The sequence below is a fragment of the Pleurodeles waltl genome, chromosome 10 (genome assembly GCF_031143425.1).
Source record: "Pleurodeles waltl isolate 20211129_DDA chromosome 10, aPleWal1.hap1.20221129, whole genome shotgun sequence".
Classification (NCBI taxonomy): Eukaryota; Metazoa; Chordata; class Amphibia; order Caudata; family Salamandridae; genus Pleurodeles; species Pleurodeles waltl.
The window spans coordinates 388,843,888-388,869,301 of NC_090449.1; positions in this window are offsets into that span (position 1 = coordinate 388,843,888).

The window sequence follows — 25,414 nt, forward strand, 5'->3', positions numbered from 1 at the left end:
TACTTGAAGTATAATCTGACCAACACCCTTCTTCTTGCAGGTTAGCACAATCAGTAAAGCATCAGTTTGGCTGAATGATTCCAACTGTGAAATTCCTACTTTTTTGCTTTTGCTATTCTGATTGTTGGACCGTTGCTGTGGTGTGATGCACCCAATGGCGTCTTGCCCACTGTAATTCTCTGTGCATAAACGTAAATGAGCTGCAACCCCCAGTGCCCACATTGTCAAATGATGCCAGCTATCATTTATAGGTGGAGAGTGGGTTGGGAATGACACACACACATGTGTAGTCTGAGCGAGGAAGATGGTTGTCTGACTTAGTCGGGAATATGGTCACGGGTAGCAGTGTAGCAAATAGGCCCAAGTCCAAATAACTGAAATTAACTGCAAAACTGACAGGAACTGAGTGATTTCTTATGGATAGAGTGGTATATGTATAATGGTTTCACTTATGCTCTTAATGTATTGTGTTTAAATCACGATTTTCCAATGGAACTTGACATATTGTCAGTCACTAGCTTGTTCCCATTTATCCAGGCCTGCAATTCATATATGAATTACATTTTACTCAATATAAATTCCAATAAAGTTTATGAAAGAGCTTACTTTTCTGAGTCAGCTACTAATGAGAGTCTCCTGATGGGGTGCTCACGTTCCTAGTTTTTAGTCCACAACATGTCCCTGAATCAACTTTGTACTGCTCTGCCTCACAACCCTCAAAGTCAATTGCAAAAATAGGTACTTGGTCCCATTTTGCGGGTCTAAGGTATGAAGGTCCTAGAATACCAGACATAAAAGACCCCCAATGACACAACTGGGGGCCAGTAACTTCTGATTGACCAGGAACCTCCCCACCAAAGTTCTACAATATGGGTTTCAGGACTTCTGTTTGACCTTTGGTTCACGTGGATCCTTTACTCATCCTTCCAACTAAATGCTTAAAAGAATTAGAACACTGACTTCAAGGGCCCCATAGAACACCTACTCCATGCAGGTAATGCTTTAATTTCTATGGCCAACCAATCATATGTCCTCTCCTCGGATAGTATTCTCAAAAAGCCTCTCTCCCTCCAGCAGCTGAGCTCTGTTGAAGAGCAGATTTACTTTGCTGTCTCTGTGCTTCCAAAGAGTTCTTGCAAAGTGGTGAATATGTCACCAGAAGGAACATCTAACTTCATCATACTAACTGCAAAAGTAGCTTTTGTAGTTGTTCTTCTGAGTAACTACAGGATCCTTGCTCACAAGAAAAGCTGGGAGTTAGTTGACACAGCCATCTCTGCTCCATTCTGTCACCAGTGCTGCTCTTGTTCCTCTTTACATTAGCAAGTGGATGCATCACCTAGTGAACATCGAATAATGATCTTTATTTTACATGGACTTTGCTCCTATTGCCAGACTGTTTCATGGAAGTTGAAGGAGGTCAAGTGTTTCTTACATGCTGGCAGAGTTGCAGCAGTTCTCTTAATTGAGAACATCATCCTAGTTACAGAGGCCAAACACTCAACTGTCCGTGGCAACATGCACTGCTCCCTGAACAACCTGGTCGTGTGTGCTTGGGTTGCTGCACTGTATTACTGCTACCGTGATGCCAGTCACAGAACTGGAGCCAGAGAAGGATGCGTGGTGTCAACCGCTATTTGTTTTAAGTAAGAAGAGTAAAACTGGTATTGTTCTCTGGATGCCCAGAAACATTGGGTATAACAATCAGCCTCAAGGCGGACAGTCAAATCTCATTGCCCGGCCAGCAAAAAGTGCGGATCCCAAGGTCATTAATTTGGACTCTTCAATAGTGGAACACCCACATGTTAAGCAGGATTCCCCTTTACATTAAAATGAGAGCTATGTTCTTAAACAAACTGAAATCCATTTGGATGATGTCTCTATTAAACGACCATCTTTTCAGCAACAGCACAAGCTCCATCACAACCAGAGTCTTAGAAGTAAAGGACATCCTAATCACTCCTTCCACTTCAACTATTCCACTCTCACCATTTCACTTTTGAGTAAGAATACAGTGAAAGTCCAACTGCCAGCTTCAGTTTTCACAATCCAGCATTGCTCCATTGGCTTGATAAAGAAAAATCACTAACAACATCTGCTGTCACTCTGCACCTAGGTTTGGGTATAGAAACAGTCTCACAGTCTCCCACAAGAGGCACCCTAGCCATTCATTACATTCCTGGTAACAAACATCAGAGCCAAAAGTTCTGCAACATGCTACAAAAAGCAACAGACGTTGCCTCATCTCTCAACTCCTAAACTCATCACATGTTTTACAGGGGCTAAGAATTAAAGTAAGTGGAAGTTCTGATCTGCAGAGACTCCAACAGTTCTCCTTAGCACTATAGATTTGGTATGGCAGATAAAACTCTGCTCCCCTGAGAAAACTAAATCCAACCAGAGAAAGAGGCCAAAATAAGCACAACACTCCAGAAGCATGTTTGCTCCCCAGTCACCTGTGGCAAATAAGAATTTCACTTTCTCGTGTATCAGATGGGAAATAAAACAGGAAAGCAAATAAGATTCTGCCTCAGGATTGCAGAGACTCCAACAGTTCACCTTAGCACTTTGAATTTGGTATGGGAGATGAACCTCTGTTTACCTGAGAAATCTAAACCCAACCAGGCAAAGAGGCCAAAATAAGCACAACTCTCCAGAAGCATGTTTGCTCCCCAGTCACCTATGGCAAATCAGAATTTCTCTTTCTTGTGTATCAGATGGGGAAGAAAACAAGAAAGCAAATAAGATTCTTCCTCAGGATTGCAGAGACCCCAACAGTTCCCCTTAGCACTAGGAATTTGGTATGGAAGATGAACCTCTGTTTCCCTGAGAAATCTAAAACCAAGGCAAAGAGGCCATAATAGACACAACTCTCCAGAAGTATGTTTGCTCCCCAATCACTTCTGGCAAGTATATATTTTTCTTTCTTATGTATCAGATGGGAACTAAAATAGGAACGTAAATAAGCTTCTGCTTGAGGATTGGGGTTAGAGCGTGAGGAGCAATGGCATGACTCACATCATGCGGATACACTTTGCTGGGATAACTCAGCTCACAGGTTCTGAGATCTTGATCAGCCATGAGACATGGGCACCCTCATTGTCATCAAGTGCATCACAGGATGTCCCCCAATCTGAACCAGAACAGGAGATTACAGTGGTTACTCTCTTTGCTCTTTTGGAAAAGTATAAGGATAGATAAAGGCCTCTAAGACTCACTTATCAGAGACAGTAAACTTGAGAGTAGGACTGATGAAAATGATCAATTTCTATGCATTCTAGTCACTGAGAAAGACTCAGTTGGCACAGACCGAAAGGTTGTTATTTTTCAAGTATTTAGTAAGGCATTTCTTGATCACTCAGAGTGGAGCCCTCATGCAGGAATCAAGAGTTCACATTGATTCCCTTTTAATGAAGTCCACATTGCTTATGCAAAGCTATTGCTCAAGGGCAACCCCAATCTACATTGAAACTTTACCTTACTGGAGCAATTTCATAATGAAGCACAGCCAAAAAGCTCATACGGTTTAATCAACATACTTTCTGTGTGCACTCAAATGTGTGTCACTGCTTAATAATGTTGTTTCATACTTATAGAGGGGCCCACGGGGTGATTGTTAGAAAACTAACTGTCATTCATGGTCTGTGGGCTATTACTGAACTCCACAAGAACTGGTACAATTTCGCCATTTGTACCTTATACTGACCTAATACTGACAATACCACATTGTTGGTGAATTTCTTGAAAACCTTCATCATCTTTATGGCTAACGGATCTATCTATTTTAAAACATCAGGATTTCGACAAGCTTTCACGTCAGAGAGGCATATGTCCATAGCAAAGAAATGTCACCCTTTAGGATAGGGCTTCTAATTTTATGCTTTTATTAAAAGATGGAAAGGATTTGATAGGGTGTTGTAACTATGGGGGTTATTCTAACTTTGGAGGAGGTGTTAATCCGTCCCAAAAGTGACGGAAAAGTGACGGATTTACCACCAGCCGTATTACGAGTCCATTATATCCTATGGAACTCGTAATACGGCTGGTGGTATATCCGTCACTTTACCGTCACTTTTGGGACGGATTAACACTCCTCCAAAGTTAGAATAACCCCCTATATGTGTTGGAATGCCTCCATTGTGTCTGCATTGGAAATACTGTTTGAGATGGATTCCTGCAATATATGATCCCAATGTGCATAGATCTGTCTAAATTCTAATTTCTTCTGGATCACTAAATCATGGTAACAGCAACACACACCCATGTAAAGAAGCTGCTCCTTGGATCTTGCCTTAAAAAGTGGTGGCTTTGAAATTTGCAGATTTTTGCAGTCACCTACAGTTGTTGTTTAAGCCACTAACACTCCAATCTCTATTTTCAGGAAATTACAAGTCACCTAATTCTTACAAAGGACTAATTTGCATTCTGCATGCATTAGAAAAATAACTAGCACCAAGCAATATACCCTTCATAGTCAACTGATAATTTAATGAGCAAAAATGTTTCATTTAGAACAACATATCTACCAAGTTACTGAACAATCTGAACATTGTGAAGACCTTGAACAATGTCAAAGATTCTATGCCCTACCTAAAGTATTTGGGCTTGGTATCCTCTTGCAGACTCATTCTGGTTGTGTATGAAAAAAGAATGAGCTATCTCTATGAAAAAAAGTGAAAACTCTGATCGCAAAGAATACCACAAGATGACTAGTTCTCACAAACTGAAAGAATACCATCATTAAGGATTCTCAGATTGAAGGCCCAGACCTCTGAAAGGAGCAAAGATGTCCATTCTGCAAAAGTCACATTTTCATCCTACTGTCTGAAGTAATTAGAAGCAAACTTACAATATGACCTTCCTTAGCAGACTTATATACGATGCAGTTATTCAGCTGTTTTAGACCATTTTAATCTCTGTTTCCAATCTGGAAGAGGAACATAATCCACATTTGTCTATATGCCTATTTGAGAATTGTGTTGGAAAGGGATGATGTTGGTGTTGTGGTTCCTCCTGGTGTGACCATGGCATTAAGCTGTGTCACCCAAAATATCATACTACTCTAGTTGGAAGGGCAAGAATAGCAATACATTTTTTAATTGGATGTATTTTTTTGTCTCTAATAGAGTCATATTTATCTCAATGACACCATTTACATCAGTCACTGTGACAATTACATTTGATGTATTTCAGGTGTTTACCTTATCACCTACCTCATTAAATAACACTCATGCACACACCCACACACACACAACCAAAGCCTCTCTTAACACATACCTAATTATTTACCTTTAACTCCATGAACAACACCAACAATACTCAAGTTTACTTGGGGCTTAAAACCTAGGTCCAGAGTCCAGATACAAACAATAGTGTCCGTGCAGATTGCTTAACAACCATGTACAAATGAGTGAGCCTAGACTTTCTCAGTTTGAGTGAGTTGGGAATGTTGACAATTGTTAAAGCTCTAGGACTCATTCTACATCACAGCCTGGAAACAAACCCTACCATGCTACCCCCCCCACACACACATAAACATATTTGGTCAAAACCTAGGAGTTCAGATGAAAAGGTGCTTTGAGCATACACTTGTATTCATCTTAAAACATGTGCTTCACGAAAATATTGGTTTGCTCTCTGTATCCACATAGGAGGAGTGGTAATGTTTCTCCACTCAAACTTCTGTACTGTTAGTCCTATGAAGGATTTAGGTTTGGCATCCGTGTAAGAAATCCATTTGCAATTATAAATATAATACACTCTAGCATAGCATTTTGAATTCCTGAGTTTTCAATTGCTTGATATCCAAGCTTATTGCGTCAGGAATGGAGTTTTGTCCTCCACACCAAGTTATTCAAATAACACCTGCAGTTTTTATTTGTTATTGAATTAGGCAAGTTATACCTGCCTTGAAGGCAACCATATACAGGAGAAGTATTAGCTATAACATGATGTTACCATAAATATATTTATCTGATGACAAAGAGATTTAACAAGTTATAAGTAGGGGTGTATGAAATTTGATTTATTTACATTACCGTATTTACACAAAATTCCAAATGAGGGACATAAAGTTACACTCAATTGCCCAAAGTGCATTGTGCATGAAAAATAATGCATTAAAAATTAGGGCAGAATCACATGATGCACAATACATGTGCATGGGTATTTTGATTAGCATGTGGTTCTCCTGACTCCAGCCAGCTCCTCCCTAGTTTTTCCTTCATGTCTCTTGTATCCACCTGGCCACCCCACTTCATTCCATTAATTCATGTACACCTCTCCCATTTTCCACCTTCATTTTTCCTGCTCTGGAGTGTTTCTTTTAAATTTTTTCCTGTATCTGTTTGTTTTTAATTGTTTTCTAGTTTTGTCATCCCTTGAACTCTCAGTAATGCTTGGGGTAGGTAGTGGGTCAGAAGAACCCAAACCCCTCACTTAGGCTTAGGGGTGTTGCTCTGTGCAAGATTTTGACAGAGAAGGCAGTGGCAACATTGTTTTTTAAACAGCACCACCCCACCCTAAAGCTGGCAGCAGATCCAGCAAGGACTACATCCTGGCAGAGGAGTGGACCTTGTGCTGAGGGAATGCAGCTGCCACATGTGGTGTCTCTTACATTCATTAGAGTGGGAGGTTAACACTACACATTTTGGCTCTCTGGGAACCTCTCTCATGAGAAGGGTTCCCAAAGAACCAAAATGGAAAATCATGAAAAAGGTTCCTAAAGAACTAAAATATGTCAGCATTCCTGTACTGCTCTGATCCACTTTATGTATAGCGCTAAAACATGATAATTGTGTGAGGTCTTCCATCTTGACCATATCATATATGAACAATTTTAAAGCCTTTGTATTGTTGGAATGTAAAAATCAGATGATAACTGCTAATGAGATAGAAAATGTGGTCATGGATAATCATGGTGACAGCCCTTTTAAACTGCCTTCCAAATTCCTCCCCCAGGAGCCACATGATGGATCTGCTGTTAAAGCAGATTTAAAAATACTATGTTCCAGAACCGATAAGAAACAAAATGGACATTTTGATTCTAATAACAAATATGAGGTAGACCACAATATAGAATCTTTATGTAATGGTGACTCTTGATGAACGAACCATCAGATAAAGGGTACACTGCGATGTTGAAGCCATTAACAAATATGTGAAAAAAGCTGAGAGACAACTTAAGGATGTGACATGCTGTGAAATAACAAATATGGCCCATTACAATAAGATAAAGCTGGAATATATGAATCAACTAGGAGATTGGCTGGATCGTGATCTACTGGAGAGGAATGAATACCTGTTTTTATGTAATGATCAACTCAAAATCCCAACTTCCTAGCTCTTGCACGTGCATACGAGCATGAAAGATGCTTTTAGCAGACCAATAAAACCTGAACAAAGGAGTATGTCTATACACACATCCACCTATATTGATTACTTCTTATCCCTGATTAGCTATTTTCCTGCCATTTCAGTTTGAGGAAAATGAAGTGGAGTGGTCACCTCACCTGCCACTTCTGAGGGATGGTGCAGGGTGAGAGGGCTGCCACTCCTCCTACCCTGGATAAGTTTTCTCACTGTTTTTTCCACTCACAGTGAGGAAAAACAATGTTGGGTGACAATCTGCTGCTAGCAGCAGTGGCCAGGGTAAGATTTCAAAGGTGGTAAAGCCTTTCAAGCTGACCACTGGTCCAGTGTGCCTTCCTGGGGGATAAGGTGTAACACAAAACCCAGGAAAGGCTTTGTGTTCTGGTTCTTGAGAGCAAAAGGCTCTCACCCCAGGAGTCCAGAATCATGTCTTGTGGTGGAGGCTGGTTAGGATCAGTCACCAACCATGCCAGGGCAGGGGGCATCTCCAAGGTGCCCTCAGGGTAGATTTTATAATAAAACCAACACTGGCATCAGTGTGGGTTTATCATTCTGAGTTGTTTGATACCAAACAACCCAGTATTCAGACAGGCCATCATGTAGCTGGGGAACTCGTAAGGGCCAGGGTCCATCACATGTATTTGCTGTGGCTTTCCTGTAGACTTACTATGTCTTAAGGTTTTGCAAAGACCCAGTAGGAGCATATTTGCACATGCACATATATACTTTCACAGGCATTATAGTGCACCCAGCCTTAGGGCTATAAGGCCTGTGAGAGGGGTGACTTACCTATACTGTATGCAGTGTTAGTCAACATGGATGGCACTCTTGGTGAGTGGAATGTCGAGTTTGAGACATTTGAACACAACTTGTCATGCACTTGCAGTGGTAGTCTGCATGAAGCTGGTGTGGGGCCTCTAAGAGTGGCACAACTGGTGTTGCAGCACTGGAGGGCCCTCTTCAGTACCCATGCTCTAGGTGCCAGCCATATAATTTATTAGGGACTTACATGGGTGGCTGAAGTGACAAACATAGTACAGTTTTGGGGATTGAGACCTGGCCCTGGGAACCTGGTGAGCAGGCGCCCAGGGCACTTACAGTTTGAAACCACATCATTTTCCAGGGAAAGGTTGGGGGTACCATGTCGAAAGAGGCCCTTTCTCACAACAATTAGTTGTTTACTCTTTTTAGGTTTTATATAACAATCTCACCTATAGTAAAATTCAGTAAGGCCATTTGTCAAACTGTATTTTCCTTTTTACAGTTTTTACCTAGCTTCCCTTCATTTACTTCAGTTTATGTCAATACACACCAAACATCTCAATATTTTTTTTTTATATTCCCTTCTGATTTTCTGGCCTACTTTCTCCTTTTTTCTTTATTGTCTCTCTTCCCATCTTTTTTGTTACTACCATCAACCTCTCCCTTACCCCTTACATTTAGCCTCTCTTTTCACTTTCATTTCTTTCCTGAACCATGCCCCATTAATAAAATGTTTATTACATTAAATTGTTTGGCTATTCAATTTGTAAAATGTAGAAGCACACTTTTCAGAGTGATACTTTCACTAGCAATACATTCAGATTTCTTCTGTATTGTTATTGCGCACATACTGCAGTTGGTATTGACATGATGCTAAATAGTACCCTTTTCTTTTTTTTTCAAGAGCCTGACCAAGTCACCACTGCTGAGGGGGGCCAGGACCAAGATCCTGTGGATGAGGGACACAAGGGACAGAACCTGGCTGCTGGGACAAGTGATAAGTTGTGTTTCTTTCTCATTGACAACTGCTTAATTTGTTAAGGTATTCCTTCCTTGATCCTAACCCCAATCAGTTTAAGTTAGCCACTTTCCTATGTTTCTGTCTTTGTCACTCTACCGTTTTAATTGATGGGTAGAAGATATCTGTTGCCTAGTGCTTACTATTCACTCATACCTACCAGCTCCATCCCATTCCAGCACCTCACACTATTCCTCCAACTTCTTAAGTTTAAATGCCATAACTTACACCAGTTTATCATCTACTGTCCATCAACTACACAGCTTCTACATAACCAAGCCTAAATCTAGCCCAATCTTCAGCCTAAAACGTCAACCTTACTTAACGTTCACTTCCTTCCTAATACAGAAATAACATTTGTTGTATTGGTAATTATTTGAATTAAGGTTGAGGTTATGGTTGGAGGAGTGAAAGTCAGGAGTAGGGAAAGAGAATGGCTACTGGAAATAATTGTTGTCTTGTGTCCATAGCTGTACAAAAATCATCGTACCCAGACAGATTCACTCAGTCAGTGTTGTGTGATATAGTAAACTATAGCGTAAATGTAATACACCAATGCTGGAAAGTGGGGTATTGGCTAGGGCAGATAGGTACCCTCACTTAGCAATATGCCACATTCCCCCACTAGGTCCTGTCAGGGTCTCAATAAGTTAATCCTTGCTCAACCCTTGGTAGCTTGGCCCAAGAGCAGTTAGGTTTAACTTAGGAGACAAGTGTGTAAAGCATTTAATATCAGTAAAACAGTAAACAAGTAAAACACAACATGCACCAAAAATCCAACACCAATTTATAGAAATAGGAAATATTCTTATCTTAAAAATGGTACCAAAATGACAAATATCCAATGAATTTTTAATGATTAAAACCGAAGCTAGCGCTTAGAAGCAAATAGTGCTCAAAGGGTTAAAAAAAAGGTCACACTGGAAAGGGACAAATTCCAGAATTCTGATTACCGATAGGGTGACACTGTTACACTTAGCTTCAGAAGTGTTTCTTGATTCAGAAAAGTGGTCCATAGCACCAGCCAAGGGTTCCCAGGCTCTGGTTTGCCTCTCTAGGTCTGGGACTACAACCCCCACAATGCACCTCTTCAACATATGGAGCATTTTACAATCGTTGTTTCAAACTTCTGGATCTTCTCCCAACGGCCTCTTCGGGTCCTTGAAGTGTCCACAAACTTGATCCAAGGCTCCAGAAGCTCTGAGCTGTTCCTGAGGAGTTGGCACTATTATTCCCAGAATGCACTTGGTCAGAATATTCAGACTTTAGGGGTGACTTATATGCAAACATATGGTAGTTTGAGACTTTGGAAGTACTTCTAATTCTAAAGTCGAATTTGGGTTAATTGTAACTTAAAAGCAGTCAGCAAGGCAGGCCTGACTCTGCCATGACACCAGGGACCACACAGCTGTGCACCCAGGAGTGCCCTATCTACCCTGGGGTCCCTGGACCTACATGCCTACCATATACTAGAGAGTTATAGGTAGGTTGTCAGAGCCAATAATAATTATGCTGAATTTGCATATACCATTTTAAACAGAGCACTGGCCCTGGGACTGGGTATCAGTGCCCAGGGCAGAGTCAGAAAACACCAATATCAGCTAAAAATAGGGGCAAAAAGTGAGGGGGCCTCTGCAATCAGCCCAATTTTCCGACAACCAAATTTTTTAATGGTAACATATATTACTTTACAGACTAGTAATTTCCTTAAACAGACATACAGGGTGATGTGTACAAAACTAAGGCTTTGTAATTTCCAAGTAGCGAATTTGTACGAATCGCTATTAGGTATTCGCAAATTGAGATGTATGTAATAGTGGATTCCACTAATAGTGATTTCTACAAATTCATAAGCGCAATTCAGAAATCACAGTTATGGAAATTGCAAAATAGTAATTTACTAATAGGAAATCGATAAATTACGAACAGTCATTTTACTTTAGGTTTGGTTTACAATTGCAGCCACTCCTACACTCCTGTCTTCCACCCAAAATCCTCCCATGGCACAGAGGAGCACGGAATGTTCCCTTCTGGATTTGGACCTGGTAATGCTGGACCTACATGTTATTCCCATTTCTGAGGGAAAATATACATAATAGACAGATTTATGTGCAAGGATACTGGCCAAGAAATGTTATTGTTGGTGACATGGTATCCCTGCACACATATCCACCCACTTCATACATGTGTTCTAAGTGGCACAACAGCTTGTCTAACACAACCCTATTTTTACTCAGTTGGAAAGAGCACTGCATGTATCAGCTTACATTAGATAGTGTGATGAAGGTATTTTCCATAGCCTAGGTTTGACTACTGGTATTGTGCATGGAATTACGGATACTGGTGGCAAAGCATGAGTAATGCCCCGGGGTGGCTCCTCCACTATGGCGGAGGAGCATCACCTCTCCCCCCCCCCCCCACCAGCAGCAGCAGCTACAAAACTTTTACCAGAAAACAGTAATAAATGATGGCCCTGATTTGAAAGGGCCCAGCACCTCATTATGCCACATTAGCGTTATTTTTGTTTTACACTAATGTGGCCCAACGAGGCCAAATTCACTGCGCATATTGACAAAGTTGCGCAATGCATGCCACATTATGCCAGCGCCAGGCATATTGTATGCAAGGGAGAGCGTTCCCACATTAGATGTGCCAAAAAAAGTCTCAAAGAGATCTAAGAGATTTCTTTACGTCAAGTTTTTTCGGCACTTTTAACACCTGCTAAGAGCAGGCGTTAAAAGGAGGCACACCATTATTCATAATGGGCCTCAATGGGCTTTGCAGGATTAGCATCAACATACTTGGCGCTAATCTTGCAAAGCTCCAAGCTAGAGTAAAAAATGCTGATACTAGTTCCCTAACTACTGCCATTATATCACTGTATATTAGATATGGCGCACACATGGTGGTGTTAGGGGGGTGCTAAGGGGTGCAAGAAAAGTAGAGCTTTACTGGCTGCAGCATCACATTTCCTAAATCTGGCCCTATGTTTATTACATTTTCTTATATAATGGGCGGGGCCACGGGCAATGACAGGGACTGAGTGGAAATGCACAGCACTCCTCCTCAGTGAGCATGCATGTTTGTCTGGCTGTCTCAGCCCGGCCAAAAACACATGCGCACCAGGCTCTCTCCATACCGGCATTTGGAGACAGCAGGCAAAGACTTCCACTGTGCCTCTGAGCTGGACAGTCCGCCCAATCCTAATGCAGCTTTCATTCTGCCAGCAGCATGAAAGCAGCATTAGGATTGGACACAGGGCAGGCTGAGAGCCTGTTCCTGCAGTGGAGGTGAGGAAGCAGTGCCAAAGGTAAATGTTTATTATTATTTATCATATTTTTTTTATTGTTCCCCCGCCATGCGTGGCTCCACCCCTTTTCCCTCCCGCGACCACCACTGGTAATGTCAAAAATATGTGATCATTTTTGACATGGTAAATCATAGTGCCCCTGTCATATAGGTTGATCATTTCCAGGCGCATGCAAGAGATTTCTTGACAGACATGCAGTGGCTAAAAAACTGTGGGGCATATTTATACGCGTTCCCTTCCAAAAAATTACTTTAAGGCCTGTGTGCCTTATTTATACCCAAGCGTCATTTTGACGCACAGGAGGGGGTGGGCCTTAACCTCTTCTGTGCCTTGGACGAGATGATCTCGTCCAAGGCTACAGTTCCCCTGTGCCTTGGACGAGATCATCTCGTCCTAGGCACAGGGGAACTTGGGGGCGCGCTAGCGCGCCCCCCCGTGCACCCCCCTCCCCCCCCCAGGCGGGGATGGAAGGGGAAGACCTTCCCCTTCCACCCCCGCCCCCCCCCACGGCAATCCGATGACGTCAGCGCGCGCACAGCGCGCTGACGTCATCTAGTGTTGCCGGGCGCGCTGGAAGCCATTTGCTTCCAGCGCGTCTACCGAGGAGGACACGAAAGGTGAGTCCTCTTCGTTTTTGGGGGTCGGGGGTGGTGGGAAACAGACACGGGGGGAAAGGAAAGGGTTTTTCCTTTCCCCCGGTGCCTTTTTTCATTAGATTCCTGCTCCACGATCGCGGGCAGAGCCCGCGATCGTGGAGCAGGAATCTCCACTAGCCACCAGGGATTTATTTTTTTCAATATTTTGGGGGCGACCCCTTGGGCAAGGGTCGCCCCCCCCGGGGGCAATTATTTTTAGTATTTCGCCCCCCCCTGGGGGCAGATCCGCCGTTTTTTCGGCGGATCTGCCCCCAGGGGGGGGCGAAAACCACTAGACACCAGGGATAGTGTTATTTTGCCATAATTTTGGGGGCGACCCCTTGGGCAAGGGTCGCCCCCCCCCGGGGGCAATTTTTTTTTGTATTTCGCCCCCCCCTGGGGGCAGATCTGCCGATTTTTCGGCGGATCTGCCCCCAGGGGGGGGCGAAAACCACTAGACACCAGGGAAAATGTATTATATTTATTATTTTGGGGGCGACCCCTTGGGCAAGGGTCGCCCTCCCCCGGGGGCATTTTTTTATTGTATTTCGCCCCCCCCTGGGGGCAGATCTGCCGATTTTTCGGCGGATCTGCCCCCAGGGGGGGGCGAAAACCACTAGACACCAGGGATATAGTATTTTATGTTTATTTTGGGGACGACCCCCTTGGGCAAGGGTCGCCCCACCCCGGGGGCAATTTTTTTTTGTATTTCGCCCCCCCCCCGGGGCAGATCCGGCGAATTTTCGGCGGATCTGCCCCCGGGGGGGGCGAAAACCACTAGACACCAGGGATTTTATATTTTGTGTATGTTTTGGGGGCGACCCCTTGGGCCAGGGTGGCCCCCCGGGGAATTTTTATTTGTATTTAGCCCCCCCCCCCGGGGGGCAGATCCGCTGATTTTTTGGCAGATCTGCCCCCGAGGGGGGTTGAAAACCACTAGACACCAGGGATTTATTTTTATTGTAAAGTTTTTTTTGGGGGGGGCGACCCTTTGGGCAAGGGGCGTCCCACTGGGGGACAAATTTTTTAGTATTTGCCCCCCCCTCTCCCCCCACGGGGGCAGATTGCCAATTTTTGGGCTGATCTGCCGCCGGGGGGGGGGGGGCGGGGGGGCAAAATCCACTAGACACCAGGGATTTTGTTTTTGTTGTTTATTTTGAGGGCAACCCCTTGGGCAAGGGTCTCTCCCCTGGGGAGTTTTTTTTTTCTGTTTCGGCCCCCCGATGGCAGACCAGTCATTTTTTGGACGATCTGGCCCCGGGGGGGTGGAAGCACACTAGGCGCCAGGGATTGTGTGGTGTGTGTGTAATTTTGTAGGCCCATCTGCCCCCAAGGAGGGCAGAAACCACCAATACGGCAGGGATTTTTTTGTTTTGTGCTGGGGGTGCCCCCTTTGGGAAGGGTTGCCCCCTAAAAGGGGGCACAGAGGTGTTGCCCATTTCGGCTAATTTTTTTACGCCCATCTACCCCCGAGGGGGGGCAGGATCCACTTAGGTACCAGGGACAACTTCTAAGTTCTTGGTGGTGGGGTGTTTGTCAACAGGCAAAGTATTTGTATTTGTGATTATAACAATTTATTTCTTCTTTTTCTTCTAGTTCAACGCTTTTGCTTCCTTTGCTGTGGATCTTAGCGGTTTTGGCAGTAGTTGTCCAGTGGTTTGCATAGCTGCATGTTTTAGGTAAGTGAAAGCAATTTACTCCAAAGGAGTATTGTTGACATGCATGAATGACATGTTTGTAGGTGGTGTACTAAATGCAGTATTGTGTGTTTGACATTGTCCTTAGATTTGAGCACAGTGATGTTTGTGTTGTCATATGTCTAATTTGCTTTTTTCTTTTTTCTTTTTAGTGGGATATCATTGGTGATTGCTGTGTCTGTGCAGAGTAGTTGCTTGGTGAGTAGCTATTTCAGGCAACTGAGTGGTATAGTTTTTTGTAGTACATAACTCTTTGTGATAAAGCTACACTTTGTTTATTACTTATTTTAGTGCTAGTTGTTGTTGGCAATCCATTTGTTGTTAGGATCATGGCTAGCCGCAAAGTGACCGCTCAGCAGGTTGTTCGCATGCTCTTTGAGTCGTCTTCAGACCATGATTACGACACTGACTCTGCATCTGAGGCAGAGGAGGAAGCAGGAGATTCTGGAAGTGAGTTTTCTGTCCAAGAGTATTCTTCTGATGAGGAAGCTACTCTCAGTGCAGATGAAGGGCCTGAGTTAGAGGAGGACATTGATGTGCCAAGAGTGCAGCAGCCTGGGGCTGAAGGGTTTCCCATTAGAAGACCTGACACCTGGATTGCCCCAAACATGGAGCAGCCACAGTTACCTGCATTTACTAGTCTCCCAGGGTGTAGAGTTAATACGGAAAACTTTCTGCCTGTCCATTTCTTTCACTTGTTTATGGACGATGTATTTTTGGAAGAGATTGTGGAGCAGACAAATGTGTATGCAGAGCAATATTTGCGGGACAACGCTGCCAGACTTAAGCCTCAGTCTAGAGCTACTCATTGGGTTCCCACATATCTGGAAGAGATGAAAATGTTTTTTGGTTTGTCTTTTTTGATGGGGTTGATCAGGAAGCCGTCACTGGCTTCTTATTGGTCTACTAGTCCCTTGATGGCAACTGCTATATTTCCTGCAACTATGACACGTAATCGGTATTTGCTTCTTCTTCGTATGCTGCATTTTGTAGACAATGCTTTAGCCTTGCCACGAGATCACCCTGATTGTGACCGCCTTTTTAAGATTAGGCCTGTCCTTGATCATTTTGTGGATCGGTTTTCAGAGGTCTATGTTCCAGGCAAAGAGATAAGTGTGGACGAGTCTTTGGTCCTTTTCAAGGGGCGTTTAGTTTTTAAGCAGTACATCCCTAGTAAGAGGGCACGGTATGGGATTAAATTGTATCTGCTGTCAGAAAGCAGTACAGGATATGTTTATAATTTCCGGGTCTACACTGGTAGGGATTCCAGTATTGACCCTCCTGGTTGTCCGGCCACTTTTGGAGTTAGCGAAAAAATTGTGTGGGAACTTGCTAGACGGCTGTTTAACAAAGGTCACCATTTGTACGTAGATAATTTCTACACTGGAGTGCAGTTGTTCAAGGAGTTGTTTAGGGTGGACACTGTTGCTTGTGGCACAATCCGTTCTAACCGCAAAGGCTATCCAAGGGAGCTTGTCTGTAAAAAACTTGAGAGGGGACAGTGCAGTGCCTTGCGGAATAATGAGCTGTTAGCTATGAAATTTTCAGACAGGAGGGATGTGTACATGCTATCGACCATCCATGATGAGAGTACTTCCCCTGTGGCTGTTTGGGGTCAGGTTGCGGAAGTGCGCAAACCTGCGTGCATTTTGGACTACAATAGGCACATGGGTGGTGTTGATAGAGTAGATCAGATGTTGGAACCTTACACTGCTCTTCGTAAGTCCTATGTGTGGTATAAAAAGTTGGCCCTACATTTATTTCATTTGGCAACTTTTAATGCCTTTATTGTATACAAGGATTGTTCACCTGAGTCAAGGATGACTTTTGTTAAATTTCAGGAGTCGGTGATAGAAAGCCTTATTGTGGTGGAACCGGCAAGAGTTCCTAGAGTAGAAGTGGTGGAGGATGTGGCTAGATTGAAAGATCGGCACTTTCCAGATCACATTCCTCCCACTCCCAAAAAAGACATGCCCACAAAGAAATGTAGAGTATGTGCCCGGAGATCAATCCGGAGGGAGAGCCGGATGTACTGCCCCGAATGCCCTTCAAAGCCTGGGCTGTGTGTGCCTAGCTGTTTTAGAAGTTACCACACAAGGAAAAACTTTTGGGAAATACCGTGAGCGTAAGCTGTCTGTTTTATATTTTCCACGGTTGGCATCTGTCGTGTATTTAGTTTGAGGTTTTGTGTTTGTAGTTTTGTGCCTATTTTATAATTAGTAGTTTATTTGTTGTTTATAAATAAAAAAAAGTGATTGCGGTGTGCGTGGGGTGGCGCTTGGCTGGCGGTGTGCGTGGGGTGGCGGTGTGCGTGGGGTGGCGCTTGGCTGGCGGTGTGCGTGGGGTGGCGCTTGGCTGGCGGTGTGCGTGGGGTGGCGCTTGGCTGGCGGTGCCAGCCAAACGGCAGTCCACACTCCCATCAGCTGGTGTGATTCTTGTATCAGGCATGTGGCGTATGTAAGTGATGGGCCCTTGAGTGGCGCGGTCTGTCGATGTGAGTGTTGTAATGTGCTGGGCCCGTGGCTGGCGGTGTGAATGGTCTTGTGCGTGTCATGTATGAAAGGTGTGTGAATGGACTGTAAAGCGGTTGGTGCCTTGTCGCGGCTTTACAGCTCACGAGCTGTGAGTCATTGGTTCACTTTTTTGCCTTTCAGTTATTAGCAGTGCATTTCATTTTTGTGAAATCTCTTGTTAATAAAATTTGATCCACTGAACCATCACTCACCCTCGTGCCAAATCCAACCAGTATGTGTTGTAAAAAATGACAAAACCTGCTCCGCTGTAATCAGGCGTCGCAGCACACCTGTGACACGCTAGGTGCCTCGGGTGGGACCCCGATGATGAAGCATGCCACCAACTTGGTTGGTGGGTGAGGGGTCTTCTTCACATAACCTAAGTGTTTCTTTTCACTATTTTAGTGTTTGGCACATCACGGACGTATGTGCACACATCAAAATGATATATTGCAAAAATACCTATCCCTTCTATCTCTTCAGGTTTTGGGCCTTATTCTGTTGCAGGCACCTGGCCCACCCACACAAGTGAGGTATCATTTTTATCGGGAGACTTGGGGGAATGCTGGGTGGAAGGAAATTTGTGGCTCCTCTCAGATTCCAGAACTTTCTGCCACAGAAAAGAGAGGAAAAAGTGTTTTTTTGGCCAAATTTTGAGGTTTGCAAAGGATTCTGGGTAACAGAACCTGGTCCGAGCCCCGCAAGTCACCCCTCCTTGGATTCCCCTAGGTCTCTAGTTTTCAGAAATGCACAGGTTTGGTAGGTTTCCCTTGGTGCCCGCTGAGCTACAGGCCAAAATTCACAGGTAGGCACTGTTTTCTTCCAAAATTTTGGTTGTGTCCACGTTGCGCTTTGGGGCGTTTCCTGTCGCGGCCGCTAGGCCTACCCACGCAAGTGAGGTATCATTTTTATCGGGAGACATGGGGGAACGCTGGGTGGAAGGAAATTTGTGGCTCCTCTCAGATTCCAGAACTTTCTGCCACAGAAATGTGAGGAACATGTGTTTTTTTAGCCAAATTTTGAGGTTTGCAAAGGATTCTGGGTAACAGAACCTGGTCCGAGCCACACAAGTCACCCCTCCTTGGATTCCCCTAGGTCTCTAGTTTTCAGAAATGCACAGGTTTGGTAGGTTTCCCTAGGTGGCGGCTGAGCTAGAGGCCAAAATCTACAGGTAGTCACTTTGCTAAAAACAGCTCTGTTTTCTGTGATATGTCCACGTTGTGTTTTGGGGCATATCCTGTTGCGGGCGCTAGGCCTACCCACACAAGTGAGGTATCATTTTTATCGGGAGACGTGGGGGAACGCTGGGTGGAAGGAAATTTGTGGCTCCTCTCAGATTCCAGAACTTTCTGCCACAGAAATGTGAGGAACATGTGTTTTTTTAGCCAAATTTTGAGGTTTGCAAAGGATTCTGGGTAACAGAACCTGGTCCGAGCCACACAAGTCACCCCTCCTTGGATTCCCCTAGGTCTCTAGTTTTCAGAAATGCACAGGTTTGGTAGGTTTCCCTAGGTGGCGGCTGAGCTACAGGCCAAAATCTACAGGTAGTCACTTTGCTAAAAACAGCTCTGTTTTCTGTGATATGTCCACGTTGTGTTTTGGGGCATATCCTGTCGCGGGCGCTAGGCCTACCCACACAAGTGAGGTATCATTTTTATCGGGAGACTTAGGGGAACGCTGGGTGGAAGGAAATTTGTGACTCCTCTCAGATTCCAGAACTTTCTGCCACAGAAATGTGAGGAACATGTGTTTTTTTAGCCAAATTTTGAGGTTTGCAAAGGATTCTGGGTAACAGAACCTGGTCCGAGCCACACAAGTCACCCCTCCTTGGATTCCCCTAGGTCTCTAGTTTTCAGAAATGCACAGGTTTGGTAGGTTTCCCTAGGTGGCGGCAGAGCTAGAGGCCAAAATCTACAGGTAGTCACTTTGCTAAAAACAGCTCTGTTTTCTGTGATATGTCCACGTTGTGTTTTGGGGCATATCCTGTCGCGGGCGCTAGGCCTACCCACACAAGTGAGGTATCATTTTTATCGGGAGACGTGGGGGAATGCTGGGTGGAAGGAAATTTGTGGCTCCTCTCAGATTCCAGAACTTTCTGCCACAGAAATGTGAGGAACATGTGTTTTTTTAGCCAAATTTTGAGGTTTGCAAACGATTCTGGGTAACAGAACCTGGTCCGAGCCACACAAGTCACCCCTCCTTGGATTCCCCTAGGTCTCTAGTTTTCAGAAATGCATAGGTTTGGTAGGTTTCCCTAGGTGGCGGCTGAGCTAGAGGCCAAAATCTACAGGTAGTCACTTTGCTAAAAACAGCTCTGTTTTCTGTGATATGTCCACGTTGTGTTTTGGGGCATATCCTGTCGCGGGCGCTAGGCCTACCCACACAAGTGAGGTATCATTTTTATCGGGAGACGTGGGGGAACGCTGGGTGGAAGGAAATTTGTGGCTCCTCTCAGATTCCAGAACTTTCTGCCACAGAAATGTGAGGAACATGTGTTTTTTTAGCCAAATTTTGAGGTTTGCAAAGGATTCTGGGTAACAGAACCTGGTCCGAGCCCCGCAAGTCACCCCTCCTTGGATCCCCCTAGGTCTCTAGTTTTCAGAAATGCACAGGTTTGGTAGGTGTCCCTAGGTGGCGGCTGAGCTAGAGGCCAAAATCTACAGGTAGTCACTTTGCTAAAAACAGCTCTGTTTTCTGTGATATGTCCACGTTGTGTTTTGGGGCATATCCTGTCGCGGGCGCTAGGCCTACCCACACAAGTGAGGTATCATTTTTATCGGGAGACATGGGGGAACGCTGGGTGGAAGGAAATTTGTGGCTCCTCTCAGATTCCAGAACTTTCTGCCACAGAAATGTGAGGAACATGTGTTTTTTAGCCAAATTTTGAGGTTTGCAAAGGATTCTGGGTAACAGAACCTGGTCCGAGCCACACAAGTCACCCCTCCTTGGATTCCCCTAGGTGTCTAGTTTTCAGAAATGCATAGGTTTGGTAGGTTTCCCTAGGTGGCGGCTGAGCTAGAGGCCAAAATCTACAGGTAGTCACTTTGCTAAAAACAGCTCTGTTTTCTGTGATATGTCCACGTTGTGTTTTGGGGCATATCCTGTCGCGGGCGCTAGGCCTACCCACACAAGTGAGGTATCATTTTTATCGGGAGACGTGGGGGAACGCTGGGTGGAAGGAAATTTGTGGCTCCTCTCAGATTCCAGAACTTTCTGCCACAGAAATGTGGGGAACATGTGTTTTTTTAGCCAAATTTTGAGGTTTGCAAAGGATTCTGGGTAACAGAACCTAGTCCGAGCCCCGCAAGTCACCCCTCCTTGGATCCCCCTAGGTCTCTAGTTCTCAGAAATGCACAGGTTTGGTAGGTTTCCCTAGGTGGCGGCTGAGCTAGAGGCCAAAATCTACAGGTAGTCACTTTGCTAAAAACAGCTCTGTTTTCTGTGATATGTCCACGTTGTGTTTTGGGGCATATCCTGTCGCGGGCGCTAGGCCTACCCACACAAGTGAGGTATCATTTTTATCGGGAGACGTGGGGGAACGCTGGGTGGAAGGAAATTTGTGGCTCCTCTCAGATTCCAGAACTTTCTGCCACAGAAATGTGAGGAACATGTGTTTTTTTAGCCAAATTTTGAGGTTTGCAAACGATTCTGGGTAACAGAACCTGGTCCGAGCCACACAAGTCACCCCTCCTTGGATTCCCCTAGGTCTCTAGTTTTCAGAAATGCATAGGTTTGGTAGGTTTCCCTAGGTGGCGGCTGAGCTAGAGGCCAAAATCTACAGGTAGTCACTTTGCTAAAAACAGCTCTGTTTTCTGTGATATGTCCACGTTGTGTTTTGGGGCATATCCTGTCGCGGGCGCTAGGCCTACCCACACAAGTGAGGTATCATTTTTATCGGGAGACGTGGGGGAACGCTGGGTGGAAGGAAATTTGTGGCTCCTCTCAGATTCCAGAACTTTCTGCCACAGAAATGTGAGGAACATGTGTTTTTTTAGCCAAATTTTGAGGTTTGCAAAGGATTCTGGGTAACAGAACCTGGTCCGAGCCCCGCAAGTCACCCCTCCTTGGATCCCCCTAGGTCTCTAGTTTTCAGAAATGCACAGGTTTGGTAGGTTTCCCTAGGTGGCGGCTGAGCTAGAGGCCAAAATCTACAGGTAGTCACTTTGCTAAAAACAGCTCTGTTTTCTGTGATATGTCCACGTTGTGTTTTGGGGCATATCCTGTCGCGGGCGCTAGGCCTACCCACACAAGTGAGGTATCATTTTTATCGGGAGACATGGGGGAACGCTGGGTGGAAGGAAATTTGTGGCTCCTCTCAGATTCCAGAACTTTCTGCCACAGAAATGTGAGGAACATGTGTTTTTTAGCCAAATTTTGAGGTTTGCAAAGGATTCTGGGTAACAGAACCTGGTCCGAGCCACACAAGTCACCCCTCCTTGGATTCCCCTAGGTGTCTAGTTTTCAGAAATGCATAGGTTTGGTAGGTTTCCCTAGGTGGCGGCTGAGCTAGAGGCCAAAATCTACAGTAGTCACTTTGCTAAAAACAGCTCTGTTTTCTGTGATATGTCCACGTTGTGTTTTGGGGCATATCCTGTCGCGGGCGCTAGGCCTACCCACACAAGTGAGGTATCATTTTTATCGGGAGACGTGGGGGAACGCTGGGTGGAAGGAAATTTGTGGCTCCTCTCAGATTCCAGAACTTTCTGCCACAGAAATGTGGGGAACATGTGTTTTTTTAGCCAAATTTTGAGGTTTGCAAAGGATTCTGGGTAACAGAACCTGGTCCGAGCCCCGCAAGTCACCCCTCCTTGGATCCCCCTAGGTCTCTAGTTCTCAGAAATGCACAGGTTTGGTAGGTTTCCCTAGGTGGCGGCTGAGCTAGAGGCCAAAATCTACAGGTAGTCACTTTGCTAAAAACAGCTCTGTTTTCTGTAATATGTCCACGTTGTGTTTTGGGGCATATCCTGTCGCGGGCGCTAGGCCTACCCACACAAGTGAGGTATAATTTTTATCGGGAGACGTGGGGGAACGCTAGGTGGAAGGAAATTTGTGGCTCCTCTCAGATTCCAGAACTTTCTGCCACAGAAATGTGAGGAACATGTGTTTTTTTAGCCAAATTTTGAAGTTTGCAAAGGATTCTGGGTAACCGAACCTGGTCCGAGCCACACAAGTTACCCCTCCTTGGATTCCCCTAGGTCTCTAGTTTTCAGAAATGCACAGGTTTGGTAGGTTTCCCTAGGTGGCGGCTGAGCTACAGGCCAAAATCTACAGGTAGTCACTTTGCTAAAAACAGCTCTGTTTTCTGTGATGTGTCCAGGTTGTGTTTTGGGGCATATCCTGTCGCGGGCGCTAGGCCTACCCACACAAGTGAGGTATCATTTTTATCGGGAGACATGGGGGAATGCTGGGTGGAAGGAAATTTGTCGCTCCTCTCAGATTCCAGAACTTTCTGCCACAGAAATGTGAGGAACATGTGTTTTTTTAGCCAAATTTTGAGGTTTGCAAAGGATTCTGGGTAACAGAACCTGGTCCGAGCCACACAAGTCACCCCTCCTTGGATTCCCCTAGGTCTCTAGTTTTCAGAAATGCACAGGTTTGGTAGGTTTCCCTAGGTGGCGGCTGAGCTAGAGGCCAAAATCTACAGGTAGTCACTTTGCTAAAAACAGCTCTGTTTTCTGTGATGTGTCCACGTTGTGTTTTGGGGCATATCCTGTCGCGGGCGCTAGGCCTAGCCACACAAGTGAGGTATCATTTTTATCGGGAGACTTGGGGGAACATAGAATAGCAAAACAAGTGTTATTGCCCCTTGTCTTTCTCTACATTTATTCCTTCCAAATATAGGGGTGTGTGTAAAAAAGACATCTATTTGAGAAATTCCATGTAATTCACGTGCTACTATGGTCACCCCGGAATTCAGAGATGTGCAAATAACCACTGCTCCTCAACACCTTATCTTGTGCCCTTTTTGGAAATGCAAAGGTTTTCTTGATAGCTATTTTTTACTCCTTATATTTCAGCAAATGAATTACTGTATACCCGGTATAGAATGAAAACGCACTGCAGGGTGCAGCTCATTTATTGGCTCTGGGTTCCTCGGGTTCTTGATGAACCTACAAACCCTATATATCCCCGCAACCAGAGGAGTCCAGCAGACGTAACGCTATATTGCTTTCGATAATTTGACATTGCAGGGAAAAGTTACAGAGTAAAAAGTAGAGAAAAATTGATGTTTTTTTCACCTCAATTTCAATATTTTTCTTTTTCAGCTGTTATTTTCTGTAGGAAACCCTTGTAGGATCTACACAAATGACCCCTTGCTGAATTCAGAATTTTGTCTACTTTTCAGAAATGTTTAGGTTTCTGGGATCCAGCATTGGTTTCCTGACCATTCCTGTCACTGACTGGAAGGAGGCTGAAAGCACAAAAAATTGCACAAATGGGGTATGCTCCAGTAAAATGCCGAAATTGTGTTGAAAAATTGGGTTTTCGGATTCAAGTCTGCCTGTTCCTGAAAGCTGGGAAGCTGCTGAGTTTAGCACCGTAGACCCTTTGTTGATGCCATTTTCAGGGGAAAAACCACAAGCCTTCTTCTCCAGCCCCTTTTTCCAATTTTTTTGAAAAAAACGAAATTTTCACTGTATTTTGGCCAATTTCTTGACCTCCTTCAGGGGAACCCACAAAGTCTGGGTACCTTTAGAATCCCTAGGATGTTGGAAAAAAAGGACGCAAATTTGGCTTGGTTAGCTTATGTGGACAAAAAGTTATGAGGGCCTAAGCGCGAACTGCCCCAAATAGGCAAAAAAAGGCCTGGCACAGGAGGGGGAAAAGGCCTGGCAGCGAAGGGGTTAAAAAACGGCTCACAGCCTGTTGTACCCAGTTTTTTAACGCCTGGGTCAGGGCAGGCGTTAAGGGATCTGTGGGCTTGGAAGGAGCCCAGAGGTTCCTCCCCTGCCATCCTCACCCACCCCTGGAGGACACCCGTGGATGGGCGGACCCCTCCCAGGGAAGTAAAGGTAAGTTAAGGTAAGTATTTTGTACCTTTTTTTTTAAGTGACATAGGGGGGCCTATTTTGGGCCCCCCTACATGCCACTATGCCCAATGACCATGCCCAGGGGACAGAAGTCCCCTGGGCATGGCCATTGGGACAGGAGTCATGTCAATGGGGGTAGTGCGTCAAATAAAATGGCGCAAGTCCGGTTTGAGGCCTGATTTTTGCCTCAGACCTGATTTGCACCATTTTTTGACGCACAACCCCCATTTTCCCATACGCCGGCGCTGCCTGGTGTAAGTCATTTTTTTTTATCAGACAAGTCTGCAGCGCTGGCTAACATCATTCCATAAATAAGGCGCCCGCATGGCGCGTTAGAATGGAGTTAGCCGGCGTTAAGATTTTTGGTGCAGTTGTGCGTCAAAAAGTATAAATATGGCCCTGTGTCTCTATAATGAGGAGAACCTGGGCAAAGCATGGTGCATTCATTTTCTTACCAAGCATTATGGTAGGATTTGGAATGGAGCTGTTGCCAGTCACCCCAATTCCAAGCTATAGTTGTTGTAAGTTACCTACTGTGGCACCATCTACTCCACTTCCTCCAATTGGTTAATCCCTGTTAGAATTTGTGCTCCATCCCGAGAATGCATACAATAGTTTGTTGATGAATAGCTTGCGCTGGACTAAGCCACAATGCATGACTAGTCCAAGGGCCAGATTTAATTGTTGGTGGAGAGTGCAATTTCCGTTGGCTTGGAGGAGGGCAAGACTATTCCAGCTGCCAAATTTGGAAATGACCGCCAAACTCTTTCTCTGCCTACCAGCCAAAATCCTCATCCTCCTCACCAAGAGATGCAATTCTGAATGAGCCAGATGCATTTTGATTAGTCTTTTTAGTCCTACCTGGTTACTATCAGACACACATTGATAGTAATTGCATTTCCTAAAATAGCCATTTTGTGACTATTCACAACTAGGCAATTCTTTGTACATAGTGTTAGAGATTCATTATTTGGAAATTCCTATTTGGAATTTCCTATTTCCAAAATGCAAGAAATTGCATCTTGCACCACCACAAATGTCTTTCATACATACCAAAGTGGCATTTTGCATTTCCTA